At 43.2% G+C, this 17,630-nt stretch overlaps 1 long non-coding RNA gene across 1 annotated transcript in view; it reads left to right on the plus strand.

The window, feature by feature from the left end:
- LOC145532589 (uncharacterized) overlaps nucleotides 1–17,630 on the plus strand; it is a 571,872-nt gene that overhangs the window by 161,398 nt on the left and 392,844 nt on the right. The window contains exon 5 of the long non-coding RNA XR_014073407.1: nucleotides 315–407. This is a non-coding gene — a long non-coding RNA (uncharacterized LOC145532589). The remainder of the gene's footprint in view (nucleotides 1–314; nucleotides 408–17,630) is intronic.

A 17,630-nucleotide genomic window follows, 5' to 3' on the forward strand; every position in this document is an offset into this window, starting at 1 on the left:
TTCACCTTCTCCCTGACTCTACGTTCTCTTTCTTTCTGTCTGAAATATGGATGTGATGGCTGGAGCTCCTGCAGCCATTTCTGACTATGGGGATGACCTTGAGGATAAAAGTCACCTCTTTAAGGATACTGGGATAGAAACACTGGAGAAGGGCATTGATTTTTTTGAGCCTCAGTTTCTTATCTGTAAAACAGGAGCAATAAATATGGCACGTATTACTAGATACCAGGAGTGAAGCGCCTAGTACAGCAGCTGACATGGAGTAGGTCCTCAACTAAATGCAGTCTGTGCTTTTTTTTCTTCTTTCTCATCAGGGTTTATGGGAACTGCAGACAGTTTTCCTACTTGGATATATTAACTGCAGAAGGGGTGACCTTCACATGGCCACAGCCTGTCATACCAAACTGGTGAGTAGAGCCAAAATTGGCTCAGAGATTCCCTTCTCTATCTAGTGTGGCCAGAAATCCTCAGAGGCAGCTGTCTGAGTATGCTTTCTCTGTAGGCTGGTTGCTAATCTGTTTTCCTTGAGAACTCTGCCTTAGTATCTCGCCTTCCTGCAGGGAGGTGTCATTTGCAGGAGCAGTCAGTTTGACAATAGATGTGCTAAGAATGGCATCTCTAAATCCCATGAGTACAGCTTGGGTCCTCGTCACTCAGGCCCCCAGGAGTTTCTTCTCATTCCTTAAGCCAAATGGTTGGCACCGGGGAGAGAGAGAAATCTTTGATGTAGAAGGCACTTGGACTAATGACATAATTACTCTGCAGAACCATTTGCAAAGTAATTATGGGCTATTGTTAGGATGCTCCAGCTTTTTTTTTTTTTTTTTTTAAGTAATGAGACTCTGCTTAGAGTAAGTGATGAAGGGGGGAGAAAAAACAATAATATGTCTGTGCATTTGAAGAGGCAAGAAACATTTTTCATACCCATTCCCCTCCAAAGCCATCTGCCCCCTTTGCTATCTCCCTAATGCAAAACCAGAAACTCACCCAGAACCCACCATGGACTCTAAGCATGCATCGCTGTGTTCTCTGCCCTGTTTGGAATGTTTCTGATATTAAAATGCAATTTCGAGAAATACTGGCTGTAGAATAATTTGCTGAGAAATGCATTTCTTCTAAGGATGGAAGGGCCTTGAGGCCATGTAGTTAATGTAATGAAGCCCAGGGGTCTTCTGAGTGGGAAAGTTCTTGAGTAGCTCTCCTCAGCACTTCGTGCTGGAGCCAGGCTTCATTCTGGTCCTGGCCCACCTCCCAGGATGTCCGCCAGGTCCCATCCCTCGGCATGGTGCCTGCAGCCTCTGCTCCAGAGGGGCTGCACAAAGCTAATTGAGATACATATTACAATATTAACTTTTAAAATATCGTATTAGCTTTCCATTAGGATAAATGAAGTACGTGGAAAAACTGTAGCAGAGCATTAGTCTCTGCCTGCACTTAACACATTGGTTCTGTCCAGATGTGATCCTCAGAGCCCACCCCAGAGATGAATAGGAGGGACAGGTTGAGGCCGAGAGCATTCTTTCTAGATAGAAATCCAGTCTGAGGGTGCAGGCGGTGAAGGAGAGGGCGGTGTGGAAGGGCTAAGTCTTGGGGGGAAGGGACTGGATCAGTTCACATCCTCCCTGATGTCGGTTCCCTGGATCCCAGAGGAAACTGAAGGAATTTTCCAGGCAGCCTGACTCTTAACTGATAACATCCATTGTAAATAATCACAGTGCTGTTGGCTGTGGTTCTAGAAAGGACAAGTGCTCTGTGGACATTCTCTCTTAATCCTCATTTCAGTGACAGAGGAACAGGGGCCAGAGAAGGAAGGGATTGTCCCAAGGTCTCCCAGCCTCTCAAAACAGAACTTCTGTCTGAGGAGAGATGTCAAATCTAGGCCTGCATGATTGAAATCTGCTGCCTTAGTGTCTGGCTCTGATGTCTTGTTGGGCCAGGGATGTGCAAATTTGCAGGGGCAGCCTGCAAATTCCCAGCCAGGATATCTTAGCCTGTTTGGGCTTCCCTGGTGGCTCAGACAGTAAAGAATCTGCCTGCAATGCAGGAGACTTGGGTTTGATCCCTGGGTCAGGAAGATCCCCTGGAGAAAGGGGATCTCCAGTGTTCTTGCCTAAAGAATTCCATGAACAGAGGAGCCTGGTGGGCTACAGTCCATGGGGTCGTGAAGAGTTGGACACGACTGAGCGACTGACACACTTGAGTTGCTTTAACAAAATGTCACAGACTAGATGAACTTAGGTGAACTTCAGGAGATGGTGAGGGACAGAGAGGCCTGGCATGCTGCAGTCTATGGGGTCACAAAGAGTTGGACATGACTTAGCGACTGAGCAAAAATAACAAATTGTCATAAAAAACAGATATCTACTGCTTACAGTTCTGGAGGCTGAAAGTCTGAGGTCAAGTTGGAGTGCAGTCAGGTGAGGGACCTCTTCCAGGCTTCAGCCTTTTCCATGTGTCCTCACGTGGTGGATGGGGTAGGGGAGCTCTCTGGAGCCCCTTTTATAAGGGCACTAATCCCATTCATGAGGGCTCCACCCTCCTGAGTTAACCACATCCCAGAGACCCCACCTCCTAATACCTTCACACTTGCCATTGGTTTTCCACAATACCTTCCACACTGGCATTTTAGGGGGACAGACAGTCATTCAGCCTATACCACAGGGCTCTGTGGACAATCATCCTTTTTTTTTTCTTTCAACTTTTAATTTTGCATTGGAGTATAGGCAATTAGGCACTTCCCAGGTGGTGCAGTGGTAAAGAATCCTCCTGCCAATGCAGGAGTAGAGGGTTTAATCTCTGGGTAAGGAAGATCCCCTGAAGGAGGAAATGGCAACCTACTCCAGTATTCTTGCCTGGAAAATTCCATGGACAGAGGATCCTGGCAGGCTACAGTCCAGGGGGTTGCAAAGAGTCAGACATGACCGAGCACACACACACACACAGCTGATTAACAATGTTGTGATAGTTTCAGGTGGACAGCGAAGGGACTCAGCCATACATATATACATGTATCCAGTCTCCCCTAGGCTCCCCTCCCATCCAGGCTGTCACATAACACTGAATGGAGTTCTCTTTGCTATACAGTTGGGTTCTTGTTGTGGACAACCATCCTTTGGCTCTGTCCGGGGCTATGTAGCCAGGTGGCCCACCCACCGGAGATATGGACTGTCATCAGGGCAAGTTGGTCATTTTCTTTATGAACACAGAGGGTGCATGTGGACAAAGCCGGAAGCCAATTCAGACCCAGCCACTGTCATGACCTTGGGTCACTGGTAATTTGGCTAAAGGACGTAGCTATGCCAGCATCTGATTCTTAGATTGCTAAGACCTTGAGACACTTAACCTCTCTAAGACTCAATTTCTCTTCTGCAGAGTGGGTTTAGTAACCCTATCTCATACAGTCTTGGGGAAATTAATGAAATAATCCGCATAACACATTTGGCTCAGTGTTCACGTATATTATGCTTAGAAACATTCATGCTCAGGCTCATTTGCTCAGTCATGTCTGACTCTTTGCAACCCTATGGACTGTAGCCCAGCAGGTTCCTCTGCCCATGGGATTTTCCTGGTGAGAATACTGAAGTGGGTTGCCATGACCTCTTCCAGGGGGTCTTCCCCACCCAGGGATTGAACCCACAACATCTGTATCTACCTGCATTGTAGATGGGTTCTTTACCCACTGAGCCACCTGGGAAGCCCTTCCTTATCTATAAGATGAGAATAATAGATGTACCTAGTTCAGAGAATTAAGAAAATTAAGAGTCCTAATACTGGACTGGCCCATAGTGTATTTATTATTTATCTCTGTGTTCAGCTGTGAGTTTACCCACAGGTGGAGGAGGTGCCTGCCTTTTGGTGTCCAGACCTGTGCAAGGCCTGCTTGACAGTGAGTGGTTTGAGGCTGGCAGGCATACGGGCACAGGGGTACCCTAGATGGGCTGGGCTCCCAAGCTGAGTCATTAACTATCCACACTACCTCTCAGGCCAGGCATTAGGGGGTCTCTTCCAAAGAGAGGGGCATCTTGTTTGGGAGCGTGACTGTGGGGTGCATGTGGCTCCAACACCAGCCCCTTCAGGACAGAGGCGTGGCTTGGTTCATCTTTGCTTCTCCTGTTCAGCTCAAACCCTGGAACACGATAACACCCTTGGGAGTTGCTCTGAGTTGTCCGTAACACAAGAAACAAAGGTGAGCATCCAAGATGGTGTGTCACGAAGTCTCATAGTGTATGGTACGCAGAATTTGAACAGAAAGGGTCCAGAGGACAGGGGGAGCATTTTGGAGGCGGTGATCTGGACCTGCTCTGCAAGGGTGGGGTCTGGGGTGAGGGGAGCAGGGGGCATCATGTCAGGGGCCTGAGTGTAGTATGTGGGGGGAGCAGAGGGAGCGTGTGTGGAGGGGAGCAGTTTCTTTGGAGCAGAATATATAGAATATACGGGTTAGAAAGTAGAAGTTGATGGAGGGTCTTGAGAGAGGAGCTGGAGTTTGAGCTCAATGTAAGGGACTACACTGAGACGCAGAAAGTTTCAGAGGTGGATCCGACCGCCTGGGAGTATTTTAAGAGGGTGACCTGGTGGCTGTGTGGGATGAATGGAGGGTGTGGGATGGGGAGCCAGGACTGCAGACAGCCATGCTCACGGGAGCAGAGGGTGGGGTGGGGCTGAGCCTTCAGTCCTCCTGGGAGAAGCTGCCCTGTGTCCCCAAGAGGTGCAGTCACTTAACCATGACCTGCTGATTAAGTCACCTATTGTGTCGAGTAATGAGTCATTCTCTGAGGCTTTTGTGCAAGCAAATAGAATATTTATCCAGGTCCCAGGGAACTCGGGGACACCTTGGAAAGCAGGCAATGGCTTTGAAGTGAGGTCAAATGAAATCCTTAAGCTTCCGCGTCTCCAGACCCGTTCACAAGTCAGAGCCTGTCGATTTTGAGGCTAAAGCTTTGAATATTTTCAGCATAAAGCTTTGAATTGGAGGCCAACCTGGAGCATACAGAGCTTTTTATTTTTCAGTCTCATTAGCAACGGCATTGTGCGCGGTGCAATGGCAGCACAGAGGGGGAAAGCGACTGGCAGGCAGGGGAGCTGGAATCCACAGGTAATGACCCCTGTGTTAGACTTTCCTGGACAAGGAGCTCCATTTTGGAGTCTGCTTCCTGGGAAACCCAACCTGTGACAAGTGGTGATCAAAATGCTGAAGCCTGGAGTCAGTTATTCTCTCTCCAGGCCCCAGTTTCTCCATCTGCAAAATGAAAATGGCATACCAGATCAGAGGTCCTCAACGTGTGGTTCATGGAACTGTGAGGGCGCCCGAGATACTCTCAGAACATCTTATTTTCACAGGACAAAACTGTTTTCACAAAATACCGCTTTTCCTTGAAAGAACAATGGACAGAGAAGCCAGAGCACACGTTTTCTCAAAAATGAACAGTCTGTCACTTCAAGGAAAACAATTCACGTAATTTGTTACCAGTGATAACAGTCAAGCACTGAAGTAGATACGCGATCATTAGATATTAGGGCATCGATCCATTAGTAATGTCTGCTGTGGCCCTGAAGGGGACACAGTGGCAAGTGTGTCATCCATAAAAGCCCCTCTAGCTTTGCTGGTCTCTGACTAAGTGGACAGCTTGAGAATGTTCTGAATGACTTCAGCTCTTTCTGGAAGAACTAGGTAACAGCACAAGAAGAAGCAACACAGGCCTAACTAGGATCCTGGCCTGATAGGCAAAGCCATCCCTCAGAAAAATGATGAGCGAGTTCCAGTTTTTGCTATTTTTCAAATTTCTTTTTTCAGAAATATCTCTTCCACCCACAATCTCAGGGTCCTAGCTTGTTGTTTTTTTTTTTTTTTGCCCTCACTTAAATCTCATTTTATAAAGTGAAAGTGAAAGTCGCTCAGTTGTGTCCGACTCTTTGTGACCCCGTGGACTATATAATCCATGAAATTCTCCAGGCCAGAATACTGGAGTGGGTAGCTGTTCCCTTCTCCAGGGGAATCTTCCCAACCCAGGGATCAAACCCAAGTCTCCCACATTGCAGGTGGATTCTTCACCAGCTGAGCCACCAGGGAATTTTATAAAAGGAGGCAACAAATTCATTTTCACTGAAGAGAGAAGGAAATAGCAATCCACTCCAATATTCTTGCTTGGGAAACCCATGGACAGAGGAGGCTGGCAGGCTACAGTCCATGGAGTCACAAAGAATCAGACACAACTGAGCAACTAAACAACAACAACAAATATAACTGGTTAGGCATCACTAGCCTTCTTGGGAGATTCAACTTTTATTGCTAGACAAAGGCTTCAGCCAGTAGATTTCAAACTTTTAAAACTTGTGGTCTTTCTCTTTTAAATGTGAAGTCTCACATCTTCCATTTCGATATGGTTCCTTAGGAGACTTAGTATTGTCTATAGATTCCTATCAGTCAAGGAGATTTTGTTAAGCTTTATTTTCCTTTAAAAAAAATGTATTTATTTGTCTGTGCTGGGTTTTAGTTATTTTAGTTGTGGCATGGGGTTTCTAGTTCCATGATCAGGGATTGAACCTGGGGGCCCCAGGAGTCCTAGCTGCTGAAACACCAGGGAAGTCTTAAACTTTATTTTCTGAAGTTTGTGCTGTGAAAACATTTTTACATTTTCCAAATGTGAATTATAACATTAGCTTATGCTCTTTCAACCCTCCCCCCACCCTACCTTGGCCCCTGTAACCTCAAAGTAGTCTACAAAAGTGCAATTTCTCTCCCCACTCTACCCTCACTTGAATATACTTGTCTCAAGTTGTGCAGAACATAGCTTCCAAGATGGCATCAACAAAATCTCCCATAGCATGTGTTCTTTGAACACTGTGACAATGTAACATAAGTCCTCTCACTGAGAGGCGAGGTCTAGGTCCCCTCCACTGAAATCTGGCTCATCTGTGACTATGGAAGAAGTAGCATTATGTGATTTTTCTGCTAGGTCATAAAAAGCCATGCAATTTCCATGGGGTCCTGTTTATTCTTGGAGCCTACCACCATGCAGTCAGGAAGCCAAGGCCACAAGGAGAAACCATGTGTTGGCTCCAGCCAACAGCTCTAGCTGAGGTCCCAGCTGACAGTCAGCATCAGCCAGACTAGTCATCATGAACGTGCCTTCAGAGCCCTAGTGGTCGAGGTTGTGCCCCAGACATCATGGATTAGAGATGAATTGTCCCCAAATTGCAGGAACAAAAGAAAATAAGGGATTGTTGTTATGTCTCCACATTTTATGGTGTGCTTGTATGTAGCAACAGTAACTGGAACCAAAGTCAAAAGAGGGCACTGGCAGGTATAGGGAGAGATGTGTGTTGGCATAAAGTGTCACCCTTTGTCTGTTTCACCCTGACCACTGTGGTCCACAGTGAAGTTGGGAAGAATTGGAGAGAGACAACCCCTGAGATTTAACTATGGTTGATTTCCCCATTTCCCTTTTCTCAGTGTCTGTTATTATTCCTATCCATGTAAAGTCCTTTTCTATTTTTTTTAAGGACTTGGGTTAAGCAAGCTACTTATTTTGGGTTTAGCATCCTCATCCGTCAAAGGAGGAGTTGAACTAAATCTCTCAGCTCTTTTCCAGCTCTGACGTGCCAGTTTCTTCTCTTCATTTTATTTTCCCCACGTTTCTCCTTTTTTCCCCCCAAATTTAACAATGAAAATTGTAAGCTCAACAAAATCTCCACGTCTCTGCTAGTATCAATCCACTTGGGGCAGATAAACTGCAGGAATAGCTTTTTCTGTCTCTGAATTTGACAAGTGTGTTTGCATACCACCTGGCGTTTTGTCTGCGTTTTCTCACTTGTGGATGCCAGGAGTCCTACTGACAGCACAGCGTTCCAAGGACAGCGACCAATTGTCCTCTTAATTCTTTCATTTTTTTTCAAACCTCCATACTGAAATATTTATGAGTCTTTATTTTTCTTAGAAAGTTCAATCTAGATGTAGCATAATTTTTCTTTTCGGGGAATCTCTGATTGGAATAGATTCAGGCCGGTCGGTTAGCATGTAATTTAAGAGCTATATTCCAGGTGTGCACACTGGGAGACTGGCCAATGACAGACGAACGAAGGAAAACTCAGGTGGTACTGGTTAGCCAAAATCTGGAGAAGGAAGGATGCTGCCGTGTCTCTCTACCTGCACTGTTGCTTGACCATTTTACCCCTAGTCATGAATGACTCTTTGTGATCCCATGGACGGCAGCGTGCCAGGCTTCCCTGTCCTCCACTACCTTCTGGAGTTCACTCAAACTCATGTCCACTGAGTCGATGATGCCATCCAACCATCTCATCCTCTGTCACCCCCTTCTCCTTCTGCCCTCAATCTTTTCCAGCGTCAGCGTCTTTTCCAATGAGACATTAAAATAGTTCTTCCAATTTCCAGACTTTAGGAAGAAGAGCCCTGTGGATCCTGGTCAGTTAGAGTGACCTGGAATATAAAATCACTTTTCTGTCAAGCTGGTGAGCACTTGGAGAAAGACCTCGAAGGTTGGGGATTAGCGAAATACTCAGCACCCATAAAGCCAAGTTGGCTAGACAGCTGCAGGGTATTTAAGATAAATTTTGTTTATGTACATTGCATACAAGTTGTCTGTGCTTTCTACTTATTCATTTATTTAATTATTTTTGAGATATAGTTGACATACAATATTGTATCAGTTTCGGGTGTACTACATAATGATCTGACATTTGCATACATTAGGAGATGTCCCTGTTTTCTTTTTGATAGCTAAACATTTTGTTTATTAATAAACACTGGTGATGCATATATATTTTTAATGTGGTTGTGCTTACCTGGACATTTGAATGATCTTTGTCTTTAAAAGTAACCCATCATAACTTATCTACAAAACAGAAATAGAGTTACAGAAGTAGAAAATAAACTTGTGGTTGCTGGGGGTTAAGCGGCAGAGAGATAAATTGGGAAATTGGTATTGACATATACATACTACTATATATAAAATAGATAACTAATAAGGACTGACTATATAGCACAGGGAACTCTACTTAATACTCTGTAATTGCCTATATGGGCTTCTCAGGTGGCGCTAGTGGTGCCACAACCTGCGTGCCAATACAAGAGACCTAAGAGGAGTGGGTTCAATCCCTGGGTCCGGATGATCCCCTGGAGGAAGGCCTGGCAACCCACTCCAGTATTCTTGCCTAGAGAATCCCATGGACAGAGGAGCCTGATGGGCCACGGTCCATAGGGCTGCAAAGAGTCAGACATGACTGAAGTGAATTAGCACACACATGCAAATGGCCTACATGGGGAAAGAACTTTAAAAAGAGAGGATATATATATATGTGTATAGATTAACTTTGCTGTACACCTGAAACAAACATAGAATTGTAAATCAACTATATCCCAATAAAAATTTTAAAAAGTGACCCATCATATATATTTTATATACACATCTATATTTTTGATATCTAAGTACCAAAGTAAATAGATAATTATAAAAATTGTTGTAATTTAGACATATATATTCTGGTCTGTAATATAACATGGGAAGAATGTGTATTGGAAGTTTGTTGAGACACATATTCTTGGGGACTATCAGCATAATGCTAATTAAATTGGATTTGAACTTTTTCATTGGCTTATTGAACCCATTTTGCTTATTATCATAACCTACTATGTTTGGTTTTATTTATCATATTATTCATACATTCATTCATTCACATTCCATTATTTTGCCTTATGGATCCTTTTTTTCTTTGCTTTTATTTTCTCTTGTGATAGTTGATGGAATGTGGCCAATATTTAGTTTTAATAAGTGGTTGATTTTATACTTTTCAAAAACAACTTTGCTTGTACATTTCCTATAATTATTAAATGCAAGAATAATATAAGAATCTTGGACTCCTCTTTTTGAAATGAGTCAACAACGTGTTATAGCTCTTCCTGCTCAACTCCTTAGATATGTCAATATCACCTGGGGTACATTGTAGAATGCAGCTGTTATTCATATTAACTTTTTTTCCCCCATATATAACTTGTCTTTCAAGCCTCCCTGTAGACTTGTACCATATTTGCGTCAATTATTTAAATAATCTCTGGTGAATGGTGGCAATGCTTCATTTTATAACTTCAGATGAGTCCTTATTTTTGATTCCTTTGGTAGGTTTAGGGATTATAACTTTGGTCAAGGTTTTCAGGAGAAATGAATTAACAACAGAATTTTCAGTGGCATTACCTCTCTCAAGAGTGTCTTTCCCTTGTCATGAGACATAAACAGCATCTGGGCTAGGCAAAGGGCTCTTGGGTCACGGAATTCCCCCTTAACACTCTATAGACATTGTTTTACCTTTTTTATATTTGTGTTGGTAGGATCTGGAATCAGCCTTATTTTGGTTCTTTGTAGGTGACCTGACATTATATTTATTTTTTGCTTAGTTTAGTGGCATTTTCCCTTCAACCTTGATACTGAAAAATGTCACTAAAATATGCTTGCTTTGTCTCTTTTCATATCTTTCCTTAAAACAGTGAATCCTTTTGATTTACGTGCTCAGATGTTTTTTTTTTTTTCAAGCGCAGGAAAATTGCCTCCTACTAAATCATTGATTTTTGGTTTTCTTCCACTTATTCTGCTTTTTTCTTTAGGAATACAGCTAATCCAGAGATGAGATATTCAATTTCTAGCCTACATGTGCATTATCTTCTTCCTTTTTATATTCAACTCTCGGTGCTTCTTCTCAGCCCCCTCAATCTTACTGTATTTACCTAGTCAATCATCTCCACTATCAATCTATTTTTTTCCCCATTGTTGATGTTTGCTTTTTAGTGCCTCCGATGTGTATTTTAATTTTATTACTGTTTTTAGCTTCCTGGCACTCTTCCTCTCTGCCAGCCTCTTTTTTTTTTATTTGAGTCTACATTTCTGATTTTTCATTTCATCATTCAAAACTTGCTTTATGAAGTTTCTTAATTTTTAAAAAATTTACATAAATTAGGTACATTCTAAACATTTCTTCTATTTCCTATAATCAATTGATTTCTCAGGTAAACTTTTCCTCTGTACATCTAGGACAAAGTTTTCATGTGTGTATTATACAATCTTTTTATAAATCCAATTTTCCCCCCTCTGTATGTGTATCCTTCTATTTCATATATGAAATAGATATTTATATCTTTATCTATGTATCTATCTATATCTATTCCCTGGTGGCTCGAATGGTCAAAAACCTGCCTGCAATGTGGGAGACCCAAGTTTGATCCCTGGGTCAGGCAATCCGCTAGAGCAGGGAATGGCTACCCACTCCAGTATTCTTGCCTAGAGAATTCCATGGACAGAGGAGCCTGGCTGTATAAGGTCCATGGGATTGCAAAGAGTCAGAGATGACTGAGCAACTGACACACACACACACAGACCCACAGACACACACACACACATGCACATACATGTATATAAATATACATGTACATAGGTATGTGTGTGTGTATATACATGTATACACAAATATATGCATATATATGTGTGTATATATATCCTTGAGCAAAGAATTTTTTTTCAGGTCATTGTTTGTAAACTGATAGGGTGTATATATTCTATCTCATCCCGTTCACAGTCTCTCTGCCTTCTTTCTGCCAGAATTTCCTTTTTGGATCTCAGTCCAGAGGCAAATTAGTGTGCTCAGACCACAGACACATTTCTGGTTAATGGCAAGCATTTATCTAGTGCAGCTCTTCACAACTCACAGAATTTTTTCTTGTTCCCACTGTCTGGTCCTTTGAGAGAAAGTGATTGTATTTCCAGATAATTGAAATAGTCAATAGTTCTTCTCCTGCTATAAGTAACCTCTGAAAAAAACTACAGTTTACAGAGTCTGTTGTTCCCAATTCACATTCCTGAAATAAACTTTCACAGACACATCTCACTTTTGCCAGTGTTGTGTTTTGGGGAGTTTTCTCTGCAAGACAGCACTTCTCAAAGGGTGTTTCATGAAAATGGCTAGAAATTTTAAGGGAAGATGATAGAGGAGAAAATTCAATTAACTTAAAAAAGGGCTCAGTGGTCAAATATGTTTGGAAATATTGAGTTCAGTTCAGTTCAGTTCAGTCACTCAGTCATGTCCGACTCTTTGCAACCCCATGGACTGCAGCACTCCAGGCTTCCCTGTCCATCACCAACTCCCAGAGTTTACTCAAACTCATGTCCATTGAGTTGGTGATGCCGTCCAACCATCTCATGCTCTATCATCCCCTTCTCCTCCTGCCTTCAATTTTTCCCAGCATCAGGGTCTTTTCAAATGAGTCTGCTCTTCAGGTGGCCAAAGTATTGGAGTTTCAGCTTCAACATCAGTTGTTCCAATGAATATTCAGGACTGATTTCCTTTAGGATGGACTGGTTGGGTCTCCTTGCAGCCCAAGGGACTCTCAAGAGTCTTCTCCAACACCACAGTTCAAAAGCCAATGCTAAATGGACTTCTTGACTTCAGTAAATTGTTCTGAACCCCTTTGGTCCAAGTGGAGAAACCACACTTGTGAAAGCAAAAGTCATCACTTGGACTCAGCGTATCTCACAGCACTCAGGACTGTCATACAGTGGGGCTTCCAAAAATATTTACCTCGGACTCAAAAGCTTCCAGACCTTGTCTCCCATCTCTTCTCCTTCCTGGGTATCTGTTTCATTCTTTTCCCTCTTCCTCTCACAGCCTAGCCTTCTTCCCCTCTCTAGTCATCATGATGGAAAACGTAGTCATGAGAGGTTTTAAAGTTTTGTATCTTACAGCTTCAAGTACTAGAAAAACACTGATATCTCAGTTTCCTTCCAGAATTCCGAAGGAGTAAAACTGGCCTAACTTGATCAATTATTCCTTTTGGGGCCAATCAAATGTAGCTAGTAGGTAGGATCTGGGAAAGACACTATGATTGGCTAAGCTTAGGTCAGGTGCTTACTTTTGGACCAGTCAGCTGAAGCCTAGAGTGCAGCTGATCACACTGAACAAAATGGCTGCTTCCTAAGTAGCTCAGTGAAGGGGAAAATGGAAAAGGAAGGGCACTTTTCAAAAGAGCCAAGGGGACTGGAGAGACAAAGCAGGGTGGCCATTATCCAGAGAAAAAGGTGACATAAGTTTCCGAAAGGAGACATATTACATGTAGCTTTTACCCAGATATTTTCAAGGAAGAGAATCTTGGTAATGGGTCTTGTGAAGAATGCCTTTTGGGGGTGATGTTGTAAAGGACGTGGAATAAGAGATGGGGAAGGCAGCGGGGGTCGGCACGGGGAAGTGGAGGCTAGCTAAGGTAGCAGATCTTACACTAGACAGGGACTCCCTGCCTTGGTTTCTGCCTGGTGACTTGGGCTCTGGGTTTCTGAAGGAGGGGTTCACAATAGTGTTGGTGGCTGTAGGTGGGGACTTCTGCCACCTCCTACCTGCCATGCCATAGTGTTGCTTGCTAGCAACAGTTCTATCCTGCAAGGACCTATTTGTGTTTCTAAAATTCCAGTTTCTCTAGCAGATCCCTTCCATTTGGAGAAAAAGTTCCAGAACCTTCCTTCCAGTATCTATACATCTGGTTGCAGCTTTTGGCTGTGAATTATGTCTTCCTCATTGGCCCACTGTATAGGAGAAACAGTTTTTAATCATCAGATTTGCGTGCAGATATATGACTGCCATTTGTTAGTGATGAGATTTATTGCAATAAAATTTATACACTGCAGTGTCCTTTCCAATAAGGCGAAGTAGATAGTATAACTCTAGCTCAGTGTGTTTTGTGTGAGTTAAGAAAGGGATTTCTACTGCACTGTACTTGGCTGATGTCTGTGGTCAGCTCATGGAAAATCAGGCTTTCTTCTATTTTCAGCAAAGCCCTTAATGGTGAACTTGATCATCTGAAAGAGCTAAGGACAGCTTGCTGAGAGGAGATAATCAGGAAGACCAAAGACTAGGGACTTTCAAGGTTCTTTCCAGTTAAATACTTTTTCCAGATTGAAATCTCCCCAGAAGAGACAAAGAACTGAGATATTCTAGTTAAAGAAGTCCCTCCATTGACCTTGGCTAATCTGTTGGCAATGTGGCTCTGGGCAGGGCTCCCAAGAATCCCCCTGGATTTGGCCAAGCATAGTTTGAAAGCCATCACTGGTTATGAAAGATCTTAGGTTAGGACCTGGCTTAGATTGTGCTCAGAAGATAACTCAGTCAAAAGGAGCTCCCCATTTCTTGCTCTAACACTAAATTCCGTACTTAGAACTGTCACAGCATTTTATGGTTTTTCTCTGAAACTTATTACCCTTTACTTGTGTCACATAATAATTCAGGTATATGACTTAACTCTTTATATCTGCTTACTAATCTGTAATATACTTGAAGGAAGGATTCATTAGATCCTCAAATATCCAATAAACATCCACATTTCCATGATTAAGTCTATGTGTATTTGTGTTTGGCGTGTGTGTGTTTTATTTTGTTTGAATCAGGGTGTAATCAAAGCCCACCCATTCCGTTTGGTATTGTGGCCTATAGTTTCTCCCACCTTCTTTTTGTTTTTCTTGCAGTTTATTTGTTGAAGAAAAATGGATCATCCACCTTTTATAATGTATCACCTTGTGGTTTTTGCAGTTTGTGTGATTTAGCACAACACATTTTAACAGAATTTAATGAGGATTTTCAACAGAGATATATATTCATTTCCCTCGAGTGTATCATCCGGACTCCCAGGTCTGTGGCATCAAGTCCTTTCACTGGTTTTCTCTCCAGCGGGCTTCATACATCTCTTTCCTTGAGGGTCCTTTACTCTAGCTACGCCAGCCCACTTGTCATCTGGTATAGCACCACCTCCTTCACAAAATCACAGACAGTTATGGTGCAAAGGACCTAGAGTTAGTCTCATCTGCATGATTCCCATCCAACTGGAGTGTCCCTCCTTTCACCGCCTCTCATGCAACTTAGCAGCAGCAGCATGCATATTTACCATCTTCTTAAAGGTCAGACTCAGATTCCCCTGGAAACTCAGTATCATGGAGTGGGAAGAAAACATAGACTCTGAAGCTAGAAATATTAGAATCAGACTCTTGGGTTGGCTGCTCCTCAAGATCCTCTGATCTTGTACAAGTTATTGAACCTCTTTGACCTTTAGTACTTTCATAGGTATGATGGGAGTGTTGCAAGGATTGAATGAAGCAAAACAAAGCATGCTTCCCATTGTGTAGGCCAAAAGCATTTGAGTTACTCTTTACTTCTCTGTCACACATCCTGTACTAGAAAAATACCATAAAGAGAAGCTCAGTGTTGCATGGTTTGGTCAAGTCCTCTTTGAGCTTCTTTAAACATAGGAAATCCTTAAATAAAAGGGATGTATGTATGTATGGTTACCACATGCTAAGTCGTGTCCAACTCTTTGGGACCCTTTGGACTGTAGTTGGCTGGGCTCCTCTGTCCGTGGGATTTTTCAGGCAAGAATACTGGAGTGGGTTGCCATTTCCTCCTCCAGGGCATCTTCCTGATTCTGGGGTTGAACCCGTGTCTCCTGTGACTCCTGAATTGCAGGTGGATTCTTTACCACTGAGCCATCGGAAAAGGACCTAACATCTATTGATCAGGTCCTCTCCATCAGGTAATGTACCAGGACCTTATATCTAACAATTCACTTGACCTTGAAACAACCCTAGGCGGTATTATTATCATCATTCCCATTTTTACAGATGAGGAAACTAAGGTCCAGAAAAATTAAGTAACTTGCCCAAGGTTACACAGCTGGTAAGTGATAGCATCTGGATTTGAACCCAAGTAGTCAGGTTCTAGAGGCTTCTTAACTCTGGCTATGTAACCAAATTCTCTGGGAGCTATTACAGTATTGAAAGCCAGACCCCGTACCACAGCAATAGAATCAGAGTGTCTGGGGGTTGGATCCAGGTGTGGCTCTTAGAGTATTCTAGTGGGCAAGTAGGACTGGAAACGACTGACTAGCTATGTGTTGTATGTCTGTTGACATAATGTAACTGCAAGTGAGACCCACGTCTTTGATTATGGTTAATTATATCTGTGTACTACTCTTGAGTGTCCTTGGGTGTTACCTCCCCTCTGTGGAGCTGGGTTGGGTGTCTAAGTCCTCTCAGACCTAACATCCCAGGCATCTGTGAGTCAGGGAAACTCACAATCTCATCAAGTGCCCTGGGAGCCAGAGACAAGGATGGGGGTGGCAACCAGGCTGGCCACTTTGTTGGTGGCAGCAGGAATACTCTTCAAAAGCCTCAGTAGGGCTTGTCACAGCCCAGGTGAGATTCATACCAGTGTCAGTCACGTTTACGTGGTGCTCAGGCCAGTGGAGGTGAAAAATGTGTAGGCTTTGAAGCATCGGAGGAATGCATCATCAGCTGTCAGCCACCGAACACAGTCACGATCCGATTCACAGTGACCCTTAGATTTTTGTCAGTCACTGCGGTCCCTCGCCCATCTGGGAGATTGACAGCACTGTCTCGTCGGTTTGTCACATCGAATGACAGCTTCTCCAGATTTGCCTCTGCATGGACAAGAGAAGCTGTCACTGAAACCTTGTCGACTCAATGAGCCAGCGGCGCCTCACCAGTCATGCGGTGTGAATAAAGAGGACAGGGCAATTAGGTGCTCTTCAGCGTTAATATGAGAAGGTTGACAAATTAAAGCTTGTCAGTTTTCTAAAAGCCAGTCAACGATCGCACGGTTTGGGATGCAAACACACAAAGGCGGAATCTGAAGCATTCATTGTGGATCTTGTTTTCCAGGCTCTCCTCCTTTCAGTTCATCAAATGTATCCTTAGCCCAGCGGGACCACTGGGAGAAGCACCAGGGTTCCTGCAGCCTCACACAGCTTCCGCCAGTTGTCAGCTGCACCAGGTGGAAAGAGAAAAGATGTTGAATTTGGATGCCAGGGTTTGTCTTAACAAGGCCTCCTCCAGCTTATTTCATTGCATGAAAATGAAATGGAATGAAAAGGAATATATCAGAGTCCATTACACTGAATGGAATTAAATTTTGTTTGTGAAACATTTTTTTTTTCAGATAAATAAATGTATAAATATTTGGGTGTCCTGGGTCAGGAGATAAAGTGTATTTTTACTGGGAGTAATGGCCAAGAAAATTTGAAAACCACTGTCTTAAGGAATCCAAAGGTAGAGGAAAGAGTCCTACCTATTTTTGTTCAGATGGACAGGTAGAAATAGACACACAGTCATGAGCCAGGCACTGTTCTAACCACTTTAGATGTATTAAGTCATTTAATTTTCACAGCAAACCTATGAAGTAGATACCATATTACTAAACCCATAGGACAACTGAGTTTCAAGGTTCTTGAAATATTTCTTGAGGAAATAGAGGCATGGTAGATTAAGAACTGTGGGTGGGGGACTTCCCTGGTGATTCAGTTTTTAAGAATCCACCTTACAATGCAGGAGATGCTGGTTTGATCCCTGGTCGGGGAACTAAGATCCCATATGCTGCAGAGCAACTAAGCCCACGTGCTCCAAGCCGGTGTGCTGCAACTAGAGAGTCCATGTGACACAACAAAGATCCCACATGATGCAAAGAAGATCCCATGTGCCAACTAAGACCTGTCACAGCCAAAAAAATAAAAAAATGTGGGAGGTAGAAGCATAGGCCCCAAAGATGTCCACGTCCTAATGTCCCAAACCTGGAGAAGTTAC

Source organism: Giraffa tippelskirchi, chromosome 13, assembly GCF_054371585.1.
Source record: "Giraffa tippelskirchi isolate mGirTip1 chromosome 13, T2T-mGirTip1v1.2.pri, whole genome shotgun sequence".
Lineage (NCBI taxonomy): Eukaryota > Metazoa > Chordata > Mammalia > Artiodactyla > Giraffidae > Giraffa > Giraffa tippelskirchi.